Source organism: Haliotis cracherodii, unplaced genomic scaffold (genome assembly GCF_022045235.1).
Source record: "Haliotis cracherodii isolate W230 unplaced genomic scaffold, xgHalCrac1.p SCAF_23, whole genome shotgun sequence".
Lineage (NCBI taxonomy): Eukaryota > Metazoa > Mollusca > Gastropoda > Lepetellida > Haliotidae > Haliotis > Haliotis cracherodii.
In genome coordinates, this window is record NW_027266279.1 from 1,103,961 (window position 1) to 1,121,239 (window position 17,279).

At 40.7% G+C, this 17,279-nt stretch overlaps 1 protein-coding gene across 3 annotated transcripts in view; it reads right to left on the bottom strand.

Annotated features, from left to right (window-relative positions):
* Positions 1–17,279, bottom strand: part of LOC139471642 (activated Cdc42 kinase-like) — a 161,982-nt gene that overhangs the window by 120,213 nt on the left and 24,490 nt on the right. The window contains exon 1 of one of the 3 annotated variants that reach the window (XM_071254052.1): positions 1,317–1,441. The exons of the other annotated variants lie outside the window; for them this stretch is intronic. The gene's annotated coding sequence lies outside the window, so the exon portion shown is untranslated. Of the gene's footprint in view, positions 1–1,316; positions 1,442–17,279 lie in introns of those variants that run through there. 3 annotated transcript variants of the gene reach the window in all.

The following is a 17,279-nucleotide window of genomic DNA, read 5'->3' on the forward strand; positions in this document are numbered from 1 at the left end:
TAGAGAATACGGTAGTAAATACTGCACTCTGACTACCTGGCAAACAACCAAGCTATAAATACATTATACCTACGTGCAACAACCTGCCACCGGAGCTGAACATCTCACAGGGGATGTGAGGGAGGAGATACAGCTGACGACATCATGCAACATCCTCCCTTCCAAGGCCTCCACAGCAACATGCATCCCCACATCATCACTTGTATCTACCCAGCTAGTCTGTCTTACAGACCCTGATACAAATATATATCAAATACAGCCCATGCAAGTCTATAATGTTTGGCAAGTCTAGATCACTACAGTATCTGAAAATGAAGAGAGTCTCTGGGCTCCTTTTTATTATATTTTTATTAAGATAACTGAACAACTGTTTTTTTATGTAAGATGTGTTCATTTCAGAGACTAGAGGTTAGTCTACTACCCAGCATCAGAAACTTCATTACCTGCATCCTCCCAACTAGTAGTGATGGGTACTGGCCTGTCTTATACATTGCAATAATTATTCATGTACTGCGATACGTACCACAATATGTTGTATGAGTTCTTTCATCTGTAATTTGTAATGAACCTGAATTTCCAGTGCACATTTTTGACAACATCATTGTCCTCTGTCAGGTTTCCCTACCCCTGTTTTCTATATATTGACAGCTTATTCCCTGTACATTATAAACTGCAGGTTTCTATTTTTGAAAAGAACAAGTATTTTTAATATTTCGGCATGACTTCAATTAATCTTCACAAAGTTCGTGAACTTTCCACATTTTTAGCATGCAAAAATTCAGTGTTTCTGTTCCTCACATACGAATTGTATCACTGTACGTCATCTGGTTGTTTTCAAACAGGAACACAGAACAGCCTGTGCTTACAACAGAAGTGTTGTCTATTTCACTCTTTGTCTACAAACAAACATGAAACATGACACAAAATACATGTACATTTCAATATTCCCCATAGAGCCTGACACACATCAGTTCAACAAGCTGCTCTTTTCAAACCCATTTCAACCCCCATAAGTCTGTCTTATCACCAGCGCCACTGGTTCCCCGACTCAGTGCATCTTCCATACTCCTCCCTCCAAAAAAACAATCCCCGCAAATCAAACGACACAAATGTTGAAACCTCATCTGTTGCAAATGACAGTTTTACACTTTCAACCTCTCAGCTGAGCTGCCCAGTAAAGATACATGCAACGAAATGTACACCATTTCTCCGAAACTCATTACCTTGACTTCCACAGAGGAAGGAGTTCGCAGCATGCAGTGGGACATGGCATGATGGACAGATATCATATGGTAAAGAAATCAACATCTGCTTACCTCGAATTCACAGCAATTTCCTTACTTAGTCCACATGAACGGTCGAAATGGGATTGTTTCCTTTTGGAAGATATTTTACGTTCACCTTGAGCAAAATGTGTTCTTGAAGCTAGAATGCAGTGTAAAGATGCTATTTATAGACCCGCATCTGGGAATACCTACAATATGTGATGGCTGGTTTACTTCGAACTAGGAGTTGGAGAATGCACTAAGGACCTTTAGCCCAAGGTGTATTTACAATCAAAGCAAGGGGCATGGTCTGCAGTGGAAGAGAGGTAGCTATACATCTCGGGACAGATTTGTGAAATTCTCAGATGTCGGGGAAAAAAACTATCCACCCAAGTTCTGAACTTTCATGGTATTTGCTGTTCTGCAACCCTGAGATCTTTGAATCTCGCTGGTGAATCGCTTCATATCAATGGTATTCATTTCTTTTGTATCACTGACAATTGGTTTCTGTATGTTGGAATTCTTGATCCATAAGTTTTGTTGCAATAAAAATACACTGCATCACTGAGTGCCTTTGGCCTCATCAGTGCCATGAATTAAGATTGATTGAGTGTCCAGGAATCTGGGCGACCTGATTGTGAGTGAGTGAGTGAGTTGGGTTTAACATGGTGTCCGGGAATCTGGGCGACCTGTTTGTGAGTGAGTGAGTGAGTGAGTGAGTGAGTGAGTGAGTTGGGTTTAACGTGGTGTCCGGGAATCTGGGCGACCTGTTTGTGAGTGAGTGAGTGAGTGAGTTGGGTTTAACGTGGTGTCCGGGAATCTGGGTGACCTGTTTGTGAGTGAGTGAGTGAGTTGGGTTTAACATGGTGTCCAGGAATCTGGGCGACCTGTTTGTGAGTGAGTGAGTGAGTTGGGTTTAACGTGGTGTCCGGGAATCTGGGCAACCTGTTTGTGAGTGAGTGAGTGAGTTGGGTTTAACATGGTGTCCGGGAATCTGGGCGACCTGTTTGTGAGTGAGTGAGTGAATTGGGTTTAACATGGTGTCCGGGAATCTGGGCGACCTGATTGTGAGTGAGTGAGTGAGTGAATTGGGTTTAACATGGTGTCCGGAAATCTGGGCGACCTGTTTGTGAGTGAGTGAGTGAGTTGGGTTTAACATGGTGTCTGGGAATCTGGGCGACCTGTTTGTGAGTGAGTGAGTGAGTTGGGTTTAACATGGTGTCTGGAAATCTGGGCGACCTGTTTGTGAGTGAGTGAGTGAGTTGGGTTTAACGTGGTGTCAGGGAATCTGGGCGACCTGTTTGTGAGTGAGTGAGTGAATTGGGTTTAACATGGTGTCCGGGAATCTGGGCGACCTGATTGTGAGTGAGTGAGTGAATTGGGTTTAACATGGTGTCCGGGAATCTGGGCGACCTGTTTGTGAGAGAGTGAGTGAGTTGGGTTTAACGTGGTGTCCGGAAATCTGGGCGACCTGTTTGTGAGTGAGTGAGTGAGTTGGGTTTAACATGGTGTCCGGGAATCTGGGCGACCTGTTTGTGAGTGAGTGAGTGAGTTGGGTTTAACATGGTGTCTGGAAATCTGGGCGACCTGTTTGTGAGTGAGTGAGTGAGTTGGGTTTAACGTGGTGTCAGGGAATCTGGGCGACCTGTTTGTGAGTGAGTGAGTGAGTTGGGTTTAACGTGGTGTCAGGGAATCTGGGCGACCTGTTTGTGAGTGAGTGAGTGAGTTGGGTTTAACGTGGTGTCAGGGAATCTGGGCGACCTGTTTGTGAGTGAGTGAGTGAGTGAGTTGGGTTTAACGTGGTGTCAGGGAATCTGGGCGACCTGTTTGTGAGTGAGTGAGTGAGTGAGTTGGGTTTAACGTGGTGTCAGGGAATCTGGGCGACCTGTTTGTGAGTGAGTGAGTGAGTGAGTTGGGTTTAACGTGGTGTCCGGGAATCTGGGCGACCTGTTTGTGAGTGAGTGAGTGAGTGAGTTGGGTTTAACGTGGTGTCAGGGAATCTGGGCAACCTGTTTGTGAGTGAGTGAGTGAGTTGGGTTTAACGTGGTGTCAGGGAATCTGGGCGACCTGTTTGTGAAACTGGTTGACATATGCAGGCAGAAAACAGGAACATGAGCCTGAACACTTTGCCAAGAAATGTTTTTTGGAGCTAATAAAACATATGTGGTATGTTTTCTTACATATCATCATATAAACTTGATAAACATGATAAAAATGAGAACTGTAACTTCCCACATGTAAAAATTGCAATTTCTGGTAAAGAATCTAAAAATGGACACTTTAAAGACTATCTCTTATCAAACAATATTTTCTTCTCAGGCAGTTTTTTAATAATTATTTTCCTTGTAGTAGCCTGTCATGTTGTGTGGGTAAATTCGTGTCCCTGTGAAATTTCAAACTGATCAAGTCTAGCAAGCATAAAGAAGACATCAAAGACTTTTAAATATTGATCATTTCTTTCTGCCTTTGTGCTAACAACATTTATCTCAGACCTGTATGATCGGGGGACTTTCTGACGCTCGATCAATACAAGGAACATCCAATATAGTGAACCGCTTGCTTCTTACTGGAATTGAGGTTTTACATATTTTCGAACAATATTAATGCAACATCAAAATGGACCATGAAGTGATCGCAAACGAATAAACGATCCACGAGGATCTGGGTCTTTAGCAACCCATGTTATCGTAAGAAGCGACAAATGGGATCCATTGGTCAGGCTCGTTGACTTGGTTGATGCATGTCATCGTATCCCAATTGCCTAGATCCATGCCCATGATATCAATCACTGGACTGTCTGGGCCAACCTCAATTGTTTACAGACCGCCATCATAAAGCTGGACTATTGCTGAGTGTGGCATTAAAACAAACAAAAGAACAAATACAAATACTGCAGCAAACGAAATAATCGAGGATCCATCCTTGTTGTACGGGTTCCATTTCACACAAGGACAGCCAGGCAGTGATCACGACATACCTGCATACAGTCCTTTGTCGTAACCCCTGTCCTTTCAGCATGTTATGAAAGCATAGCACTATGTCTTGAGAACAAAGCACTCTAAACCTCTTTAAGCATTCAACCTTACTAAAATCATTTCGTGACTTTTAACATCAACAAGAGAGTGATTGCAATGAGGTTGAAACTCACAAATTATCATGGGACAATACTAGTTGCACCCAAAAATAAGAACTCTTTCCTACGTCATGGATTTTCAAGGTCAAAAATATTTTTTTGACAATATGCCAAGAATATTTAAAGAATCAGGAGGCAAAATAAAAAAGATAAAAAAGTTACCTGGGTTGATTTTGCTGTAAATATGAAAAATCTTTAAACAAAACTACAAACAAAAAGATTTTTAAAAAGAATTTTTTTCATCAAACACACCATTTGAAATGACTCGATAACTGAAAAGTAAATACAGTCAAGTCTTGTTAATCAGACACTCGTTAATCCGACATTCGGCTTATCCGACACTAAGGATGGGAACCGATTAAATCAGTGCTATTTAGACCCATTAATCCAACAGTCTCGCACTCCGACTCCGACATACCAACTTTGCAACAAATTACCGAAATCACTCATTAATCAGTCTCGTTATTCAGACACTGTGATCAGCGTACTCCGTACAGCCCACGAGTACACAGCCCATGTTTTGATGCAAGACGAGTCAGCTACTAGCTGCATATTACAACGGCTGCAGAGATAAACTTGCTTAACAATAAACAATTAATGCCTATTAAAGCATTTTGAATCCGTCATACAGTCCGTCAACAACACAATCCCTTTTAAACCCCATACTACACCTAGACCAGCGCCTTATACAGACAAACTTGCACGAGGCCAACTTTAACAAATTTAACTCAATAACCATATTAAAGTAGCTTCTCGATTACCTCACGGCACGAAGTACCCAACACTCCCCATAACTAAAACAAGAACCTTGGACAGGGTCTCATTAAACCCAGATAAGTTGCACCAGCTTGAGGAGGCAAACAGGTCCCAGAACTGTATCAAGATCCTGTTTCCAGACAGCCTGACATAAGCACAATCCCCCTACACAATAGACAGTAGATCAGCCAGAAAACAAGCCATACTTGGATGGTGATGCTTGCCAGGCCGTGGCCAGAAGTATTGGTCTTTGGCAGGCAAATATTGAGATTACAGTAACTCAGTTATCTTTGAATGCTTCTGTCATGCGATGGCACTTATTTTTTGTTGTATTGAGATGGCGCTTCGTTGGCAATAAAATGGTTACATGATGAAATTGGGCATTGATTGGTCTGTAGCTGGAGGTGGGGAATTATCTGGTTCTTGAGAACATTCTTTGCCATCTCTCAGAGTGGGTATAGAATAGTTAACATGTCCAATAATCATGATAATTATCTTGCAGGAGACAAGTTCTCACCTCTTAATATCTGAAGTCATATAATATGATGCAATACATATATAATGCATGCCCAAAGCTCTGTATTAATATTACCCCGGTCAATGGATCAATGTACATTTGAACGTCATTCTCAGCTCCCTGGGGAGTATTACACCCCAAGCTGCCTGTGAGGAGCTAGAAGGTTAACAATCACATTATCATCTTATCCTACCGGGTACCCATTCACTGCTGGGTTAACAGAGCCATATTTCGAACAAAGTCACTTGCCCCAAAAAACACCCCATGTGACCCATTCTTCAGTACCATCATGATATATGTGTGGAAAAGGGCTAAGGGCAGCTGGTGTTCGTAATAAAACTCTAATTACTGATCTTTAATTGTTATCTTAATTATTCACAATGTCAAGATCAAGGGTCATTTAACAATCACCGAAGTATGCAATGTTGTTATTTCAGTAGGACTAACGTAACAGCTAATGATAATAGTTGTAACCGCTGCACCGGTAGCTTAAGCCACGGCCCCGATTTCGTAGCATGTTAGATTTCCTCACTTTCACATGGACATTTAAGTACTTTTAATGAATATTATGAAGTTTTCTCTCTCAGGAATTGACTAAATGTACCTGGGAAAATTAATATTCGCAAAAAAATCACAATCATTTTTTTCACTTTACTTGCCCATTTAAAAAACAAACTTCTAACCAATACACCAAGATATTAGTGACATAGAAATACTGTAAATTGTAACAATTTACCAACTACTGCCCCAGAAAAATAATTGAATACACAAATTATCATTTTACATTTCCAATATACAAATGACAAAAACCTGCCAGGAAATTTCCTCTGAAACATCAACCAAGGCCCTGAGTAGGACATCTGAATCTACACGGTATGTACAAGCTATGATCAGACTGTGAGTATCGGAACATCCTTGGCCCGTGGCAGGCAAGATTGATATAAACAATTTATCTATGGCCCATTGGTGTTTACTTCTCCTTCCAGGAAATTAGTCTCTGATGCTGACAATGAGTACCAGCTTACAGAACCACAGCGCGGGGTCAGGAATCGGTGAAACTTCTCTGGAGTTTTTTTGCACAACAAGGAATTTAAATGGAGTTCCTACATAGAACTTGAAAATAGACAATGCATGAACAGATAATGGTCTAAAATTTTGTGATATTAAGTGAGTGAGTGAGTTGGGTTTACCGCCGCTTTTTACAGTATTACAGTTATATCGCGGCTGAGGAAAGCCCAAAGTGATGCATGTCTCAGACGTGTACCACTTCAGTGAAACCCAGGAGCACGGGTATGGTGCTGACAAACCTAGAAACATTATCGGGGCGAACCGGAATTCAAACCCACAATCATAGGTTTCTGGCTTGCCCAAGGGACACAACTCTGCACAGCGAATCGCGGCGCCATAGACCACAAGGCCCCTTGCCCCTTGTGATTCAGACATTCTATAGACTCCAGGTTTAATCGCAAAGAAATTAATGGGGCGAATTCCGTGCATAAAAAGTACCATCATTTAATCCATACCCCTGCATCTATTAAGGGGTCAATGTTTAATCAAGGAAAAATGGTATGTTGGTGAATGGGTTCAGAATATTTCTAGAGTTTTCATACAGAGACATTCACCTGATAAGCAACATTAAACTGTAAACATTTCCCCAAGTTCTATATTAAAAAGATTTGAAAAAATATCTGCCGACAAGCTTCTTGATAATGTTTGCTTGTATGTGCAAGTAGCTACAAGAAATGAAAACATAAATTAAAGGATCTGTTTTAATAGTGCCCCTATACCTCTCCGTCCTGGGAATGCATATAGACAGAAGCCAAAATTCCCAACGTGCTGGAGGCAATTAGTTATGCAAACAGGGCAAATAGATAGTATGGCCTCTGATTTCAGTGGGACTATTAGCCTGGGCTGAGAGAGGTCAGAGGCTGTCCAGCAGTGACCACACACAGACTGCCCCTCGTAACAGGATTCCTACTGCCAAACACTCCCTGAACACGGATGGACCCTGGTAACAGGATTCCTACTGCCCAACACTCCCTGAACAGGGACAGACCCTGGCCGCACACACCAACAGCCTGGCTGTTTCTGCTCTGGACTTTATGGTATATTATACATGCGTGGTGCACAGAGTCTACTTCAAACACCATTGTTAGCTAAAGTCTAGACTTGCTCCAGCGCTGTATTGAATGATAAGTGCATGGATGTATAGTAATTCTATCCTTATAATAGGCAAGTCTAATGGGAGCAACTTGTTCATTTTATTTATATAATCAAGAAATTATGATTTAAACTAATCATTGTTGATGTCTTGCGTAAATCTAGCTGAAGTCATTAGATTGTGGAGGAGCTCTGGCCACAGCTTGGCCTACACAGGAATAGGGCGAGTTGAGGTGAGGTGAAATGGGGTTTAACGTAGCATCCAAGATTATTGCACTTATATAGCGACGTGCATGATCGAACCCCGGACCTTCCACTACCCAGTCGGACGCTCTCCCACTAGACCACGGAGGTGGTCAATAGGAACAGGGAAGATCCTGGTGGGGTCTGGTAGGGCATACAAATAGTATTCTATATTGCCATGGATATGAAGCATGTGCACCTTCCTTTCAAGTAGATTAAACATAAATACAGAGTTCCATGAGTTGTCATGTTACGTAACCAGAATGAAGTATTTCAGTATCCCTGTCAATGTTGAGTGGTATAATACAGATCTTCACAGGGCTTCGGGCTTGGTGAATTTGCTGATTGATCGCCGCTCTGAAGCTAAGAATAATTGCTCATTCCTTCATTCACTGGTCTGGTCAAGGCTTACAGGCTGAGACCCGTGAAGATCCAGGTTAGAATAGGTCTTCAGCAACCCACGCTTGTCGTAAGAGTCAACTACGTTTGTCATAAGAGGTGACTAATGGGATCGGGTGATCAGACTCACTGACTGGGTTGATGCATGTCATCATATCCCAATTGCATGGATCGATGCTCATGATATCAATCACTAGATTCTGTTATATAACTGAAATAATGCTGAGAGTGGCATAAAACAAACAAACAAACAAACAAACAAGCGGGAATATACTTACTGCAGCATGAGACACCACTCACCATGCAAGTGTATATGACTTATCAATTAATTTGATGTAGATACATTGTTTAAGCAGAAACAAATGACTTTAAAGAAATATATAATAATTTCTTGCCTATTTTTGATCATGAAGGGAATGTTTTTCCACTTACAGCACTGTCATGCAGGCGTTGAGCTTGACACAATTCTTCCCAAGCTTTGCAGTTGAAGGGAGACAACTCTGTACTGACACCACATGAGTTTCTCCCTGAGTTTCCTGATCTTTGTATACCTACATTTCTAGTCTTGGTAAACATCATAAATGTAATATAATAATATGGGATAAAATGAATATAAATTTAAACAAAGTGCGACATATCTAATACAGCTTTTTACTTCAAAACAGCGAAAATCAACGAAGGCCATCAAATCTTACGACACTTCCAAAATGACCGACAGAGACTAACACTCCAACAATTTCCATCATTTTTCAGATTTATCCAAGACAAATCTCTTTTATCATGTACACAGACTGTACACTGTAAATAATAAATTACCAATTAATTACCCTGCTATGTACGTCAATTGCACACCAACAAACAAGACACATCCATTAGACAACAATAATAGATGCATCCTTGGCATGCATGCGGGAGAAACTGGTGGACAGACGCCTTTGTTTAAGCCTGGTATTTTTCATTCTGACAGATTCTCATTCAACTCGCAAAATAAATTTAATAGTGGAATGTCAGAAGGAGTCTGAGCTGAAAATACTGGTAAATCTGTTGCCCCGACAACAACGTGAGGTCATCACAACATCTCACTAGGTGAAAGAATATGCCATTCCAGGTTGGTAAGGGTTCGTTTCAAATCATCCCCACATCTGGGTTCAGAATCATTGTAGTTCTGATGGACATTCTGCTTCTTTTAGACAAATTAACAAGTATCTCTTGTACCTGTTCAAACAATGTCAAATCAAGCAGTTGAATTCACAGCTCATTCCATACCCTTGTTCCATTCTCAGCTCAAGCAGTCTCATCTCCTTTTCAGCTCTGAACTTCAGAGAACTATTTGTGTTGTTTGTTTGTTTTTTCATGCCTTACTCTGCAATATTCCAGCTACATGACAGTGGTCTGTAAAATAATCGAGTCAGGACCAGACAATCTAGTGATTAATATCATGAGCATGGATCCACACAATACGATACAATTACATGCATTAACCAAGTCAATCTGACCACCCGATCCCGTTAGTCGACTCTTACAACAAGCATCATGAGAATAGTCACCTCTTACAACAAGCACAATCACCTTTTACAGCAAGCATAGGTTGCTGAGGACCTATTTTAACCCGGATATTCACAGGAGTCCAGAGAATTAAGGTTCCTTACTGCTTGATGGTTCCCTTATTGAACTATTTTCATCTAACCTCTTACACAACTTCATATTGGGGACTAAGTGTTTGTCTTCTGAACGTACATATCAAGAGGTTTTACCACTTAACACTGGATGAGGTGAGGTGAGGTGAGGTGAAATGGGGTTAACGTCGCGTCCAAGATTATTGCACTTATATAGCGACGTGCATGTACGTGTGTGTGTTTGTGTGGCTGCTTGTACTAGTCCGGACTGATGCCGATTTATAGTGCTAGCTCACTGAGATACCATGCCACAGTTTAACATGAATAGGCCCACTCAGACACAGTATACTGACTCCGAGCCGTCCAGTCCTTGTTTTGGCCCCTTAATGCCGAGCGCCAGACCGGCTAACAACAAGTACCATCTTTTAACGTCTTTTGGTATGACACGGTCGGGGATTGAACCCCGGACCTTCCGCTCTCCGGGCGGACGCTCTACCACTAGACCACGGAGGCGGTTAACACTGGATGAACACATGGACAGAGACAAAACTGTATGTCATCCATCAATATTTCCAACTTACTTCCTCCAACAGATATAATGGCCTTCTTAAAACATGTTGACGTATTTGAGGAAGCATATATCATAGTCAACAAAGGTAAACAACACTACATTCAAAATACGTCCTTAGTATAACAAAGCTGCCATTTGCACCAAGTTCCTTGATGACACAGGTACACAACAGCTCCTTCCTTGTTGACATGTATCGGGTGCAAGATCTACCTGACATTCCTACAGAATCAGTATTTCAATAGTTTTATTACCTTACAGGAGGAAGTGTTGGACAATAATCACAAGGAAGTGTGCCAAAACCTACAATTAAATGTCAATACCATTGCGATTTATCAAAACCTTTTCAGCTTGAATAGTCAATAATCAGGCAGAAATCTTAATTATATGTTTAACTGATTGTTTGGTTCTTGTCGAGAGTGGGTACTCATAGTTTTTAGAATCCCCCAACATTAAACAGGTAATACCTCTTAGATTTACTTGGGCGGTTGGGTAGCATAGTGGTTAAAGCGTTCGCTCGTCACGCCGAAGACCCGGGTTTGATTCCCGACATGGGTACAATGTGTGAAGCCCATTTCTGGTGTCCCCCGCCGTGATATTGCTGGAATATTGCTAAAAGCGGCGTAAAACCATACTCACTCACTCACTCTTAGATTTATTGATTGCCTGATTTGGGAGTGGCTGGCTTTTGGCTATGTGACAATATTTTCGTTTATCATTATTTCCACTTTCCCTTCCTGAGGTATGTCTATAAAGAACCTTGCCACCACAAAGAAATGAACTAAGATAAATATAGTTTGTCTCCCAGAGAATAAATTCATAAATAAATCCAACTCAAGTCTAGACTGATTTAGCAAGTCTAAAGTGCCTCAGCTGTAGTAATGAAATTACACATCGTTTGGGGCTCCATTTGGATTTTATTATATTTTTAGAAGATATACATTATGAAATAAGATAACATTATTTCTGGGACTAAATGTCAGTGTAAGATAAATAAACCATGAATATATGTAACCAAACATAAATTTCATCACAATAACTGTTGTGCCCAAGGCTTCTAAACTATATATACACATGAACGTGACATTGCATGGTTGAATTACAAGACCCTTGTTTGAATTCATCAACAGGGAAAAAAGCCATAAATAAACCATCTTGACGACACAGTGAGAATATTTGCTCAACTAACCAGCAGTAATCAGTGGCTTAAGTAACCAGATAGTCATCACTGCGCTGTGATAGGGATCTTGTGTTCTAGGCTTCTTTCATTGCTCACTGTCAGGTAGAAGGTAAAATCACAAGGGAGGTGTATTCTTAGTTAAGAGTTTGCAAGCTGGCTCAACAAATGTCATCACTTCCTTTTAGGGAACACAAACTATTAGTATACAGTTTGTTTGTTTTTTTTGTTTTTTTTATGTACAAGATGTTTGTTAAAGTTTGTACCATGCTTGCTGCAGTTAGGTTGATGCAGTCGACGTGGGGATGTAACTGCAGTTGCAGCAGATGTGGTTGTGTACTCAGGACATAGGCAGTATATTTGTAGAGCCATGTGAAGGAATTTTAATATTAAGCTCGAGTGAAGATAGATGGACTGACTTATATTTTCTTTACATTTTACCTATATATTTAGATATATGTAACAGCATGTTGCTGTAGAAGTAGCCATAGTAACCGCATCCCGCAACAGCAGGAACAGCAACATTAGTATACAGTAGTGGTAGAAGTAGCAGTGGTAAAAGTAGTAGTAGTAGTAGTAGTAGTAGTAGTAAATGTAGTTTTAGTGGTAGCAGTAGTACAGTGATCCCTAACTATACCATTGTCATCAGGGTCCAAGAAACCGACCCGTGTTCTAGGAAAGAGCGTTGTACAGATAGTCATTGCTGAGGTTCACATTACGTAATGATGGTAGTGAATGGAACAGTGGCGCAATTTTTTTCACAGTGGTAGTAGTCACAACAACAGTAGTAGCAGCAGTAGTTGTAGTAGTTGTAGTAGCAGTAGTAGCGAATATAGCAGCAGCAAAGAAACTGAATTGTTGTAGTAGTTGTGTCAGCCATGAGAGTGAGTGAGTGAGTGAGTACGGTTTTACACAGCCTTCAGCAGTATTCCAGCAGTAATGACCTTCACCCATCATTCAGTACCGAGAGCAGACATGCAGTAGCCAGTACTGCAACCACACAAGTTGCTGTAGTTTCCCTGTATGTCAGTAGTGGCAGCAGCCATTCATGCATTCATGGTCACCGCCAGATCTTGTTTAATTGTGGCATAGTTTAACATTTAATGACCTACTTTAATACAGCTCATGTTGGAGCTACTGTAACCATGTCCCTGGTCTATTTCAGTATATCCCCTATCATGCAGATATATGCTGACATACATTAGTTCCCAATTCATGAAACCTAATTTCCTGAAGTACCAGTACTAGTTAATCATCACATGTTCTCATGAATTAGATTTATCAATCACATTTATTTATGTTCAAAGTTTTTTTTATAAAAAACAAATTCGAAAAATAACCCCAAAATTTATGAGAAGATCCCCAAACACCTGCCTTGTCAAGTTCACTTCACAATTCAACAGGGCTCAACGAAATTTCAAAGAAAACAATTTTCTGATAGGATCTGGGTCACTATTTTGGAAGAAAGGATTGACTTGTGTATAGCTCACAATCGCAATATAATGATGTTGATACTGATATTGCTGATAACCCCGAATTAGCTGTGCCCATACAAAGAGCTAACTCAACAAAACCAAGGGGGACGACCGCAAAGTACACCTGCTGTGTGGGTCACTCTGTCACCACGGTCAAGCTACACATTCTCAACAAAATACTTCATGACACACTGTGACTTTGGCCACTTGTCCGAAGAATGAGTATTGTACAGATTGCCTGGTACGCTGGGCTCTGAACATGACAGCCCATATATTAACACTGAAATCCACTGAAATGATACCAAAGGTTAAACAGATTAAGCTGCAAGTTAAGAGCGACTTAACCATGAAAGATGCCAATTCAAAATTTTAGCAGTCCCTTTTAAGGTACGGAGCAGAAAACTTTAAACATTCCAAGAATCCCAATTAATTTTTATCTTTCACAGTATTTCAAGACAGTATTATCAGATATTAACTTTTAACCTTCCTCTCCTGCTTGAGACAACCTCCATGGTCAAGTGGATAGAGTGAGTGAGTGAGTATTAGCAATATTGCAGCAATATCACGGCGGGTGTTCTGAAGTGTCTGGGAACAATTGTCCGGGAACAAGTCTCGTGTTCCTGGACACAGTGATTGACTCATGGTTACACAAAAGTTTCGCGGAAAGCGTTAAAGTTTGCATGCAGCACGTGCTTCTTCCTGGATGAGCGCAAAATGCGCATGCTCTAGACACAGTTTATTTCAGTTGGCTTCTGGCATTCATATGGGCAAGGAGTAAATGGATATCTCTCTCTAAGTTACCAATTAGTGAATTAGAATAGTAGAAATAGAATAGAATAGAAATAGTTGAGAAAGTTACCCATTTACATTGTTACTATACGGCAACTTCACTTTAAGTTTCAAATCCATTTCATTTGATCACATTTTCATTGTTCATTACATTACAAGGGGATTTCACGTTTAGTTGATTACAAGGGAATTTCACGTTTAGTTGATTACAAGGGGATTTCACGTCTAGTTGATTGCAAGTGGATTTCACGTTTAGTTGATTACAAGGGGATTTCATGTTTAGTTGATTGCAAGGGGATTTCACATTTAGTTGATTGCAAGGGGATTTCATGTTTAGTTGATTGCAAGGGGATTTCATGTTTAGTTGATTACAAGGGGATTTCACGTTTAGTTGATTGCAAGGTAAGTTCATGTGTAGTTTAGTTTAGTTTAGTCTTCCACTGTGAACGAGCGGGGGACACCAGAAATGGGCTTCACACATTTTACCTATGTCGGAATTCGAACCCGGGTCTTTGGTGTGAAAAGGAAAAGCTTTAACTACTAGGCTACCCGACGGCCCCATAATGGATAGAGCATCTGCCAAGAATGTGGAAGGTGTGGGGTTCATGCCTAACCGTGTCATACGAAAAGATGTTAAAAGATGGTCCTTGTTGTTACCCTGTCTGGCGTTCGGCATTAAGGGGCTAAAACAAAGACTGGTCGGCTCGGAGTCAGTATACTGTGTCTGAGTGAGGTATTCATGTTAAACTGTGGCATGGTATCTCAGTGGGCTAGCACATTAAACTGGCATTAGTCCGGACTAGTACAAGCACCCCTCCCCACACACACACAACACACACAACACACACACACACACACACACACACACACACATACACACACACACACATTGCTATATAATTGCATTACACCCCATTCCACCTCTCCTGCTTGATGCAGAGAATACCTCGAACATTTTAAGTAGGAATTTTAGGAATATCTACATGAATAAATGCTATACATGCCTTGTCTAATGACATATTCCAGCAGGTCAGTCTGGGGAAACCCTATGGGACCAGCCATCTCATATTCTGGAGGCCGGGGACCTGGTCTGGTGATTAGATATTCGTTTAATCAAACCTACGAGCCGGAATATTTTATTTTTGTTATTTTTGAGGCAGATAATTTCTTTTTTTCAACATTCTGAAGCATAATTATTTTTTTCAAGATACTTCTGGGATTATTTTTTAGATAAAGTCCCAGCCCGCCACCATAAGAATATCAAATTGTTGGTCCCTCAGCCACCCCAATTTGTCTCCTATTCACATGATTTAATCCTTTATGAGTAGACCATATCGGTAAGCATGGCTGTTCAGCATTGTGTGTTACTTATGTTACTTACCAGCCTAACAGAGGGTCTGGTCGCCTCGGGTCATGCTTGTGAAGCAGACAGTGGAATACATTAACCCATAGTCCCCAAAATAATGTTATGCATGAGGTCAAATAAAACAGTTCTATTAAGGAACACTTAAGTTTTAAGGAACTCCAGAGCTGAAAAGGGGTTATTGTTTCATCAACTATATGCTCTGGTGTCTGTATGAGAAACTAATTATTGATAGGGTTGTCCAAATTTTGTATAAAAAACCTCGCATGATTTCTAAATCTCACTAATCACTGATTATTTGATACACTTAAGTTTGTGAAATCACTGGGAAAATGTGGAAAATATTTTAATTTAGGAATCATATTGCAGTTTCATTGTTTTAAGAGAAACACAAATTGTGTCTATAAATTCTATTCTAAGAACATGGACGTGCTTCAGACCATATGTCATGTGACATTACCCAGTTAATTTTGACTTTTATCAAATTTGAAATGTACCTGTGATTTTGACCTTAATCCTTTATCATTATTGTCATGTAAACTCCACTGGTCAAATCTACATTTCTACTATGTACAACAGACTCGAAGAATATAAAATGCCGATGACACAAAGATGTCTGAAGCATACTGATCATTAACATACATGTTCCTAAAAATATATCCCACAAGCTGGGTGCATGGATCTGTATGGAAATGTCCATCCTTTCACCCGACATTCTTGGTATCAACACCTGATGATCTCTGCCCAAACAACAAGGACAGTGGTCAGTTTGGCGGACAAACAAAGGACAATACCTGTTAACTCCGGCCATGGTCAGCGTGACACATTCACAGATAGAACAAGACTGGCAACAGTATCCAAATCTCTCCTCAAATCTCCACTGACCAGTGGTCAAGGACTTTGGACACTGATGGCTGGTAGATCAGTGGTCAAATATGAAGCTCCAGAGAGACTAAGGAACCTCAAGGCTGTGACAGAGCAGTGAACAGGTCTGTGTGATAGCACACACACGCATGCGAGTTTTATCAAGTACCGTAAACTCTCCAGGAGAATCAATAGACATTTGAGATGGCTGTAGTTATTGTTATTTGAAGGAGACTGAAATAAGATCTTGGACATGAGCAGGTATTGTGATTAGCTTTTAGGTTGAGCCTCGATATTTAGTGACAGAGGCTGACATGGTGACATTCAATTAATAATGAAAATGAATAACGTCATTGATAATAAGATCGATGGAAACATGCCAGAAACATGCTGATTGTGTTTTTCAATGACTACGAAGACCATTCATTTTTCTTAACCTCATCTCATACCCTCCTTTCAGTCGTTAGGCTGTCTGATTCTAAACTGGAAAATCATTAGTACAGAACCTCATTCATCTGAAACCTGTAAATCTAGTCACTACTCCAACCTTGGTTTCTTTGTGGACATTTTGCTGGGTTAATACACAGAAACTAGTTGGCTAGTCCTGATACTAGTGAAAATCTGAGGGAGTACTTGTTTCCTCCTCAAATCTAACCCTGCTACATGTACCACTTGTCTAAAACAAGCTGGAGATTAGTTGGACTTAAATAGCATAACTCTGTCAAGCGTTTTAATTTTTTATGTCTTCTTCGGTCAATTATCTTCATGATAAAGAGGATGACAAATGCATCAGCCAGTGAATCCGGAGTGAAATGTGAGCCTGATGCTGGACAAGCTGCCCACACCTGGGACACTGACCACACTCGAGACATGAAACACAACACAGACCCCTGTCAATACTGTTTACAGAATGTGCCCATGCTTGACATCGGTGGATTAACAGATTTCAATCTC